Source organism: Saccopteryx bilineata, chromosome 4 (assembly GCF_036850765.1).
Source record: "Saccopteryx bilineata isolate mSacBil1 chromosome 4, mSacBil1_pri_phased_curated, whole genome shotgun sequence".
NCBI classification, from domain to species: Eukaryota; Metazoa; Chordata; class Mammalia; order Chiroptera; family Emballonuridae; genus Saccopteryx; species Saccopteryx bilineata.
The window spans coordinates 151,500,834-151,512,550 of record NC_089493.1 but is presented as its reverse complement, the minus strand read 5'-3'; the positions used below and the strand labels follow the sequence as shown (position 1 = coordinate 151,512,550).

At 39.9% G+C, this 11,717-nt stretch overlaps 1 pseudogene; it reads left to right on the top strand.

Moving 5' to 3' along the window:
* Window positions 1-5,489: 5,489 nt before the first annotated feature.
* On the top strand, window positions 5,490-8,886 carry LOC136335565 (heterogeneous nuclear ribonucleoprotein A1-like; annotated as a pseudogene).
* The last annotated feature ends 2,831 nt before the right edge of the window (window positions 8,887-11,717 follow it).

Sequence of the window (11,717 nt, the reverse complement as noted above, 5' to 3'; positions counted from 1 at the left end):
AATTCTCGAGGCAGAACACTCTCCTCTGGTTCCCTGGGACATTCTTTTCTCTGAAAAGCTGTTGACCATGTGTTTCCACAGCACCTATGCTTCCTCCTTCATTTATTTTTTATTCATTCATTCATTTATACAACAAACATTTAATTGGTACCTGTCAAGTGCCAGTCACTATGCTACTTTAGCTGATAAGTTCACAGTCTAGTGGAAAAAGAAACAAAATAAATACTTGTATAAAGAACTAATTGAACTTGTGTTGTACTCAGTTAAAAAGTAGTGGATGCTATGACATTATTTAACCATTATTAACTGTTGTTGACCTACTATGTGTGTTAAGAGCTGGAGATGTCTCAGTGAACACAAAGGACAAACGTCCCTGCTTGACGGAAGCAGGTAATAGGAAGACCTGAGCTTGGTGAGGTGTGGAGGGAAGTAGCCCCTGGAAATGACAGCTAGATTGAAAATTGACTGCTATGTTTTCTTCCTACTGTCTAGCACAATCTGGCACTTAATATTTATATAAATAATAATAAGAAGAATGGTACTAATCTTGTTCTGACTATTTCTGACTAATATTATTACATATGTATTGTGAGCCAGTTTATTAATGTACTTTAATGCAGTTTATTATTTAATCCTTATGATAACCTTGTAACATAGAAACTTTTTATCCCATTTCCTGATACAGAATTTGAGTCTTGGAGATGTGAAAACATTTTTTTAAGACCCAACAGCCTGTACTAGAAAAGCTAGAATTTGAACCCAAACTTATGTGACTCAAAATCTAGCTGAATCTTACACACTAGAGGATATTACCATTTTTCATTTTGTATCAAGTCCATGTGTTCCATCCTGGCTCTCATCTAGGAGTTCACAGGTCTGCTGAGATTTCTTTGATAATAAGGAGTAAGGAGTTGGAGAGGACCCTGTGGGAACTGCACCTGCTGTGGAAGTCTCTCACGCCAAGTAGGTTTGTAAAAGGCAGCAGTTTGGAGCTTCAGGGGTCCTGAAGAACTGTGCTGTAGAAATCTCAGAATCTATGAGTAACTGTCTTCTCCAACATCAGTTAATGGGTAGATGCTAGTTTATAGATCCGTGAGGACAAAAACTTGTCTGTGTTGTCCATGACTGTTCCCTGATATTGAAGTCACTGCTCAGTAATGCAGTCCCGGTGCTGTAATCCTGGGAAGGAAGTGGCTTACAATCTGGGATTGAATGCTCTTCTGAGAGACCATCAAACACACTTTGGGAATCAAAAGAATGTACAAACATTGCTTTATTTTAGATTTGTTCCAACTCATTCTGACCAGAAGAAGGTAAAAATTTGGAAGTGGCTCCTATTCGACTCATCTTACCATTTTCTCCAGCAAGCCTGGGGCCTTTTATTGTTTTGATGTCCATGGCACCCACAGTCCACCTTTCTCTTTCCATTCAAGGAGCCTGACCCTTTGCAGTTCCTTTCCTTTTTCTATGTCCCCTCGTACATTTCATTCCTTGGTTACCCTCTTTCCTTCCCTTTATTCCCTTTGATAGTTCAGGCTCTTTAGGAATCACCAGACATTAAATTTAATCTAGTTCTAATGAGGAACAGGGGTATAGAAAGATTGACAAGATAAGCCCTTACTGATATTTATCCTTAAAGTTTTATGTAAAAGAAAATCAGGCTTATCAGCACATAGAGGTTAACTTTCTTCAAGCATGTCTCCTGTGTATTACCTTTTCGAGAGTATCTGTCTTCTTTCTTTCTCTGTTCCTGGTTGCAGTGCTAAAAACTCCTTTCCTCATCTTGACATGAGCAAGACAGATCCCAGGAGGAAGAGGAAGAGAGTTCAAGCAAACAAGTTTATTACATGACAAAATCATTGTGGAGTGAAGCACCGACTCGTCAAACAGCTAAAGAGAAATAAATCATTGTCCTTTACTCTAACAGAATAAAGAGAGCATAGGATACAGATGCTTCTGTCTACAGTTTAAATTTCAAAGTCCAAAAACTGAGCTAATTTGTATTCATAATTTGGTTAAGCTAAAAAAGTAATATGTTTATTTTACTTTTTTTGTGCACCAGGTACTGCATTAGGTACTGGGCACAAAGATACATAGATCCTTCTCTAGTCATGCTGACCAGTCTGATCAGGAATAAAACATGTAAACAGATCATTTCAATACAATATGATGAGAACTACAATAGAAGTATTCTTAAGAACTCCAAGCTAAACTCCAAACTAAAGCAAGCAATGATTTCTAGAGAACGTGATGCTGAGCTGAGTTCTAGCCAAGTGAAGAAGAGAAAAGGGAGCTATAACACGGAGAATAGTATAAACAGGGACAACAATCTGTGAGTAGGCAGAGTATGCACAGGAAGTTTTGTCATAGAGCATATAGTATAAAAGGGAGAGAGAAGACGAGGACAGAGACCAGATAGGGGCGGGTCCCAAAGGAGCTTGTGTGAATGCCCAGAAACTGGGGCTTGGAGAAGGTGACCACGAGTCAGGAAAGGCGATGTTTTGCTACAGTTACAGACAACTTCCATTACTCACTGGCTTAAAACAATAAAAGTTTATTTTCTTTCACCACATGTCTGTTACAAGTCAGCCGGTTAACTCTGTATTGTCATCCCTAAGGGACCCAGGCTATTGAAAAACTGTGAGTGTTGGAAGTTAGTTTGTCAGATGGAAAGAAGAACTCTGAAAGGTTTCACATTAGCAACTAAATGCTCTGGCTCAGAGATGATATTGGCCATTTCTACTCACAGCAACTACATGTGCAAAAGGGAGAAACACTAATGACTTCCATAGTTTGCTTTTCTAGGCATCAAATTTCTAATTTGTCCTTCTCCATCCAGTGTGCAAAATAGATATATTTAGCTCTTCCCTAAGGGAGACAAGCCAAAGGCCCCATTTAGTCACTGTCAGCTGAGTCTAGGGTCACGTGGTAGTGTCTTCATCAGGAGATAGTTTCTGGTAGTTCATCTTAGATTAGGATGTTACCCATCTTGGTCTAAAAGACTTTGAATTAAGAGGACAAGTTATCTGCCACACTCCCCAAACCCAATATCAATGCTAGATAGAATAGGAACAAAATGATCACACTAAATATACCCAGATGGTAGGAAGGAGAAGAATTAAAGTTATAGTCATTGGTTTACAGAGTTTATGAAATCTGTTGAGGAGACATAATAAGAGTCCTCTGCCCTGAAGATAGGATGGGGGAGAGGAAGTATGCTCTTGATTCAGTCATTATTTTGATTCTTGCAACGTTCTTCACAGTCCCTCTCTCTGTGGCCCTATGCAGCACTCTCAGAGTTCTTCCCTTTCTGTTATTCTCCTGACTGCACCTGAAGTCATCCCTGGAGAGCACACTCCTTTCCAGGATTGTGGTTGCACAACAACTATCTCAAATAGTTAGTCAGTTTCTTATCTTTTTATTTTAGTTATCTTAGTGTACCAATAGCCACACCCACAATTCTTTTTGAAACACGGCTCGCTCTCTCTCAACAGAATTGTCAGTACTTTGACACTTGTCTGTCTTTGGAGGGGAAGACACACCTTTCACCTCTCTCCCTTGAGTTGTTCTTTCCAGCTGGAAGAATTTACTGGGCAAACCTTGAGTTCATGAGTTTAGCAGCCTATCTTTGTTTTGATTGCAGGGTTGAATTGTGATCATCTTCACCACCCAAAGCCTCTTCAGTTTTATAGTTTAACCATGGAAAGGAGAAACAGTTGCTCCTGCAGCCTGGCAGGTCTCCTGAGAGTTTGCTTCTCCCTAATTGTTTTAGCCTCAGTTATAAACCAGTCAGTTTTTAATGTTGACCTCTCTATTATAGTGTTTTGTCAAATGTAGCCAACAGCAGCTAATGTGAGGTACAAACATTTGGATTTCTGATCCTCGCCTCTAGTGCTGCCAGTGTGTTAGATCCATTATCTGTGCCTGTCAGTTAGCAATTGTCCCGTCTCTGTGCAGCATTGGTCATCCTCCTTCCACTGCTTCCAATGCACCACAGGCCCCCAAACTAACTCCATTCCTTAGTTTTGTTCTTCAGCAGACCCCTACTTCTGGAAACCAAGTTTCACTTCAGTCAGGATAAGATAGGTTGTGCTGTAATAACAAACCAACCAAATATCTCAGTGTCTTGAAAACAACAAAGGTCTATTTCTTGCTCACACTCTAAGTAGATAACAAATCTGCAATTATAGTCATCATTCAGGGATCTAAGGATAAAGAACCACCATTTCAAATATTACAAATTACACTCAAGACAGTAAGAGGGCCTAGAAGGTCTTGTATCAGCCTTAAAAGCTTTAGTTAGAAGTGACAAAGCTTATTGGCCAGAAACAGCCATGTGGACTCCCATGCCAACCATTGGGAGCCAGAAGTGCAATCCTACTACATGCTCAGAAGGAATATGTGGAAATATTTGTTGAGAACAGTAACAAATATCAGAGATGATGAATCCCTGAATGGTTTTATACAAAACAGGGACCTATTTTATACAATTCTCTCCAGTGTTCATCAGATGGGATATCTGAAGGGGCCGAGGAGGAATAAATGCCCTGATTGCGAGGCTGCACTGTGACTTGGTAGGAACTAGTGACTTGGTAGGAACTAGTGACTAGATTGTAAAGGATAGAAGTGATTTCCTTGTTTCCAGATTTTGGTGCCTGTATCAGTGTTGATGCCAATAATTGAAGTAAATTTTACAAGTATAACAGTAGATGTGAAAGAGAAAGACACTGAGTCAAGTTTTGGATGTACTGAGTTTAGGAGTCTGGAATGGAATGAACAGGCATTCAGTCACATGGTTCTAACTTTTAGGGAAGAGGTCATAACTGGAGATATAAATGTAGGAATATTATATTTTAATTACAAACCATGTAAATGAATGAAAATTTCTAAGGGAGAGAGCTAAGTAAGAAGGGTTTTCAGTTCAATTAGGTTTCCTGGGGTAACACTTCTCTTCTTTATGGTAATTAAATGCTGTCACCTAGTTTCTGTCCCTGGAATTCCATTATTTCTATGGAAAACAAAGAGCCACCTCAGTGGAGTACTGAGCTTTTCAGGGATGGCAGTGCTCCTTAATTAAATGTGCCTCTCAAGTCTCTGGTGAAAGGAGTGTTCTCTGGGCACCCCTGGGCGGTTAATGGAAGTACGGGCAGGTGTATCAGCTGCACATTACACGGCCTCTCCGATATGTCTCTGAGACCTGGGGTTTTCTTTCTCTGCATTCCAGGAAATATAGGGCATCTTGATCTCACAATAAGTGCATAATATCTGATAAATGTACTTTAATAATAAATTAGGCCCATTCAAATTATATTTCATTTTCCTGGGTCTGTTGCTCTTAGCATCTATTCTCAGATATTATCCAATGTTTTTTAAAAATAAATTAGCTAAGTATTGTAATTATCTTAGAGTATAAGTGATTTCCTACCCAGTCAAAGATTGCACTGTCTCTCCTGGATCATTCCACTCTAGTCATAGGAGTAGATGTAATAATGAACGTGAGCATTGTCTTCAAGGCATTTGCTTTGGAGGAGTCATCACAGGGGTTTCAGAAGGTGAGTCTCAGAAGAGACTCAAAGAGACTTGGGAGTTCAAGAGTCTCATTTTCATTCATGTCTACCTACATATCCTCATTTCAAAGATCTGCAACCCACTTTTTTTCCCAGTGATCAGAGAGAGGGAGAGAAAGGCATAAACTTGTTGTTCCACTTAGTTGTTTCACTTAGTTGTGCACTTATTGATTGCTTCTTGATGTGCCCTGACCAAAGATCAAACCCATGACCTTTGGCACTCTGGGACAGCACTCTATCCCTTGAGCTACCTGGCCAGGACTGGGACCCACTCTTTCCCAATTTATGGCTTGTCTTTCACAAAGGAAGCTGTGAGTTTGTGCAATCAATTTATATTGTAACTCTCCAACCTACACAGTTACATTTTGCATCTGATTTAAGCAATGTCTATCCTACAGCTATAAGAAATGAAAGATTATCTCAGGAGTGCTATAGAAAGTATCCTTTTCTTGAACTGAAAGTTAAAAAATCCTAAGTTTGTTTATTCCTCCTTGTAAGTTCTCCAATAGGCATAAATTAAGTCTCACTCATGGTTTTGTAGTCATTGCTATTACCATAAAGGGCAAATGTAAGAATCCCTTGTTTTCCCAGAAAACATACTTAAATAGGCACCTCATTTTGCTTACTATACTGATAAGTTAGTAAATTGTGATGCCACAGTATGCCATAAATGATCAGTATCCCATTTTTAACTTACAGGGAGCTTAACACAACGTTCAAGACCAATGGCATAACCAAATCAGTCCTGAGAAAAATCTGAGAATCTGTTTCCTGACCTCATTCATGTGTAAATTGCTGTATCAGTTGGTCCAGTTAAGAAAAAGAAATCACACTAAGGATTTCTGCATCATGGATTCCACACTGAGAACTGAACACATAGATATTGGAACACTGACAGGCAGAACGTGGAAATCATCCAGATAAAGCAACTGCAGGAGCAGGTGTACCTCTGAGGTGAGAGAAAACCAGAAGTCAACACAACCTAGAGTTTTGGATGAGGGTCCCCCATAGATTGGGTCTCAGACCTTTGAGGAGCAGTCAGATCTGGCTGCTGCTAGTATTTCTGAGGTTGATATATTTATATATAATATAAATGTTGACAGTTATTGGTGTCTAGCACTAGTCATTGCTGCTGAGATGAGTGGCCCTGTGCTGGCAGCCCAGACAGGAACAGCAGACCGCCAATGTAGTAGGCCCCTCTTCACTCCTGCTTTTCCCTCTCCCTCTACTGCTTCCTAGTGACAGAATCTGATATGAGCCAGCTGGCAAAAAAGTCTGGAAAGTCTCATTTGCAGAGTCCCAGCCCAAGCATTTTATAAAAGAATAAAGGAGAATAGATTTGGAGCTGAGCTACAATAGGTTCATAGCCAGCTGCAGGCGCTCAGCAAAGGTGTTACCTAAAAGCAGCAAGTTTTAAGCTGTCACCCTAAAGGATGAAGACTGAGGCCAACAGGAAAGGAAAATATTGGGGTCAGAAAATGACAGACCAAGAAAAGACAATGGCAAAGAAATAATTTCCCTTATTTTTTAGAATTTGGTGGAGTATGCCTTTTCCTTTAGTCGCCCAATAGGTTTATTAGTTGAAGGTGCTATAATTTCCCCAGTGTGTGTGTGTGTGTGTGTGTGTGTGTGTGTGTGTGTGTGTGAGAGAGAGAGAGAGAGAGAAATATTGATTCAATAGTTTTTTCATTCTGTCTGTATGCATTGGTTCCAGATCTTACACCTTCCAGGTTGCATTAGTCCAGGCTTTCACATCTAGATTGTTAGTAAGCACTCTAAGATTTTGCTTGAGCAAGCCATTATGGCTTTCAATTGATTCAAAGGCAGTTGGATTGTAGAGTAAGTGGAAGTTCCACATTATTCCCTGTTCTTTAGCCCAATGTTGTATTCTTTTCCCTGTGAAGTGGAGCCCTTTGTCTCATTCTACTATAGTTGAGGTACCAGAGAAGTCAATCCAGGTTTCCCATACTCTAATAGTGGAGTTTTGATCACTTCTCCTACAGGAGTAGGATCATCTTATTCCTGACCAAGTAGCTACAGTGTTTTATGCATATAGTTTATTCTATGATATAGACAAGATCTTTCCCATTTCCCTAATTTAACTACTCAAGAAGCTTTAAAACAATTTGGCTAACATGTAATTTTGTCTTTACCCTTTTATTCCAACTAGTATTTTTTGAGGAACAGTTGACATATTGCATATATTAATTCAGGTGGAAAACATAACGATTTGATACTTGTGGAGCAATGATCACCATAATAAGTCCAGTTAATATTTATCAGGCCAGTGGATGCTGCTGAGTAAGCATTATTCAACTTTCCCCTCCCACAGCTGTCCACATCCAAGTTAGAGCCTCCCAAAAAGCCCAAACAGCTGCAGAACCTCTCTGTCAGAGGTCTGAGCTTTGAAACAACCAATGAGCATCTGAGGAGCCATTCTGAGCAATAGGGAATGCTCACAGACTGCGATCAGAGATCCAAAAGCTTTGGGTTTGTCATGTGTGCCACTGTGGTGGAGCTGGACACAGCCATGAGTGCAAGGCCACACGGGGTGGATGGAAGAGTTGTGGAACCAAGAACAATGTCTCAAGAGAATACTCTCACAGACCTGGTACTCCCTCAACTATGACAAACACTTTTGTCAGTGGTGTTAAAGAACATACTGAGGAAGATTACTAAGAGCTTATTTTGAGCAATATAGGAAAACTGAAGTGATTGCAGTCATGACTGACCAAAGCAATGTCAAAAAAAGAGAGACTTTTCTTTTGTAATCTTTGATGATCATAGCTCTGTAGACAGGACTGTCATTCAGAAATGCCATACTGTGAATGGCCAGAACTATGAAGTAAGGAAAGCCCTATCTAAGCAAGAGATGGCTAATACTTCATCCAGCCAAAGAAGTCAAAATGGTTTTGGAAACTTCACAGGTGGTCATAGAGGTGGTTTTACCTGGAATGATAAGTTTGGTCACAAAGGAAATTTCAGTGGTCGAGGTGGCTTGGGTGGCAGCCACAGTAGTGGTGGATACAGTGCAGTGGGAGTGGCTACAATGAATTTGGTAATGATGGAAGCAATTTTGGAGGTGGTGGAAGCTACAACGATTTGGACAATTACAACAGTTTGAACCCATGAAAGAAGGAAATTTTGGAGGCAGGAACTCGGGTACCTGTGGTGGTGGAAGCCAATACTTTGACAAACCACAAAACCAAGGTGAGGTAGTTATGGTGATTCCAGCAGCAGCAGGAGCTACGATGTTGGCAGAAGTTGTGATTCCTGCCAGGAAACAAAGCTTAGCAGGAGAGGAGAGCTAGAGAAGTGACAGAAGAGCCACAGGTTACAACAAATCTGTGAACTCAGCCAAGCACAGTGGGGATAGGGCCTAGAAGATGGGAATGGGCAAAACACTTGAGGACTGTATTTGTGACTAATGTATATTTAGTTTCTGTTCTATAGCAAGGGTAAAGCATTCCAACAGAGGGTTATAATACAAGATTTTTTTTTGCACCCATGTGTTAATTGCTAAATATAGTAGTCTGATCATGACACTGAATAAATACCTTTTAAAAAACATTCATCACCATACATAGTTATAATTTTTTTCTCTAATGAATGAAGACGTTTAAGATCTACTCTCTTAGCAATTTTCAAATATACAATACAGTATTGTTGGCTATAGTTGCTATGCTATACCTTATATTCCCATGACTTAATTCTTTTATAACTGAAAGTTTATACCTTTTGATCCCCTTCACCTATCTCTCTGCCCCACACTTTCTCTCTCTCTCTCTCTCTCTCTCTCTCACACACACACACACACACACACACACACACCCCTCTGGCAACCACCAATCTGTTCTCTGTGTCTATAAGCTTGGTCTTTGTTTTAGGTTTTATATATAAGTGAGATCATACAGTATTTGTCTTTCTCTGTCAAACTTATGTCATTCAGTATAATGCCTTCAAGGTCCAAGCATGTTGTTGCAGGTGGCAATATTTAATTCTTCTCTGAATGGTATCCCTGAGTGTGTATGTGTGTGTGTGTGTGTGTGTGTGTGTGTTACCACATTTTCTTTATCCATTCCTCCCTAGATGGACATTTAGATTGTTTCCATATCTTGATTGTTGAAAACAATGCTGGAATGAACATAGGGGTGCATCTATCTTTTCAACTAAGTATTTTCATTTTCTTTTAGGTAAATACCCCAAAGTAGAATTGCTGAGTCAGTTATATGCTGGTTCTATTCTTAATTTTTTGAGAAATCTCCATAACTCTTTTCCATAGTGGCTTCCCTAATTTAGATTCCCACCAAAAGTGCACAAGGGTTCCCTTTTCTCCACATCCTCACCAGCACTTCTATGTTGTCTTTCTGATGACAGCTATTCTAACAGGTGCGAGGTCATATCTCATTGTGGTTTTGATTTATATTTCTCTGATGATTAGTAATATTGAACATCTTTCATGTACCTGTTGGCTATCTGTATGTCTTCTTTGGAAAAATGTCTATTTAGATCCTATGCCCATTTTTTAATCAAATTATTTTTGTTTTTTGCTATTGAATGGTATGAGTTGTTTATATATATTTTGCATATTGATCCTTTAACAGATATATGATTTGTAAATAGTTTCTCCCAACCATTGGTTTGCATTTTCATTTTGTTGATTTCCTTTGCTGTGTTGATTTTCTTTTTAGTTTGATGTAGTCCCACTTTTTTATTTTTTGCTTTTGTTGCCTTTGCTTTAGTAGTCAAATCCAAAAACTCTTCGCCAAGGCTGATGTCAAGAATATTACTGCCTGGCCCTGGCCAGTTGGCTCAGCGGTAGAGCGTCGGCCTGGTGTGCGGGGGACCTGGGTTCGATTCCCGGCCAGGGCACATAGGAGAGGTGCCCATTTGCTTCTCCACCCCCACCCCCTCCTTCCTCTCTGTCTCTCTCTTCCCCTCCCGCAGCCAAGGTTCCATTGGAGCAAAGATGGCCCGGGCACTGGGGATGGCTCCTTGGCCGCTGCCCCAGGCGCTAGACCAGGCTCTGGTCTCGGCAGAGCGACGCCCCAGAAGGGCAGAGCATCGCCCCCTGGTGGGCAGAGCGTCGCCCCTGGTGGGCGTGCCGGGTGGATCCCGGTCGGGTGCATGCAGGAGTCTGTCTGACTGTCTCTCCCCATTTCCAGCTTCAGAAAAAAAAAAAAAAGATTAAAAAAAAAAAGAATATTACTGCCTGTGTTTTCTTCTAGGAGTCTTATGGTTGCAGATTTCATATTCAGGTGTTAATCCACTTACAGGTAATTTTTGTTTGTGGCATTAAGAGAATAGTCTAGTTTCATTCTTTTGCATTTGACTATCTATTGAAGAGATTGTCCTTTGCCTTCTATTCTTATTCTGTCTCTTTCTTTCTCTTTCTTTCTGTTTTTAATTTCTTAAATTTGTTTTATTGATTTAGAGAAAGAGGAAAGGAAAGAGAGAGAAAGAGGAAGAGTGAAACATCGATTTGTTGTTCTATACAATTATACATTCATTGGTTTTTTTTGTATATACCCTGACCCAGTATTGAACCTGAAACTTCAGTGTATCAGGGCAATGCTTTTAACCAACTGAGTTACCTGACCAAGGCTCTCACTCTCTCTCTTCATATAGAGCTTTGGGCTTAGAAATAAGAAGCAGTAGAGCAAATCAGTAAAAACCAGTCTTATATAGTTATTCTTTTTTGTTTATTTTAGGTGTTTTATTTTTTTATAGAAATTATTCTGTGCATGGTAATATGCCTTAAATTATTTCAAAAGTTTTCTCTATTTCTTTCCTTTCCTGGTAAGAAGAGCTATTTTATTATCTTACATGACACAGTGTGATTTCAGCTTATGTGAGTACAGCCCAGTGTTTTCAAAGAACTTTAATCATCATATACTTTTAATGAAGTAAAGGGCTGAGCCCCTGAGAATAAGGGACACATTGCTCATTGAAGCTGCTGGACCTGCATGCTGGAGGAAGTTCAAGGACACCCTCTTGGCCTGTTTAACTTAAGCTACTGTGCTTCACTACTTAAATCTGTGTTTAGACAGGCAGCTGTGTAAGCTGGACACTAATATCCTGTGATACCATGCAGACTATTTCTGAGTTCTCTAGAATTCACTGAAGCCTCAAATTCCTCAGAGCTGGTTT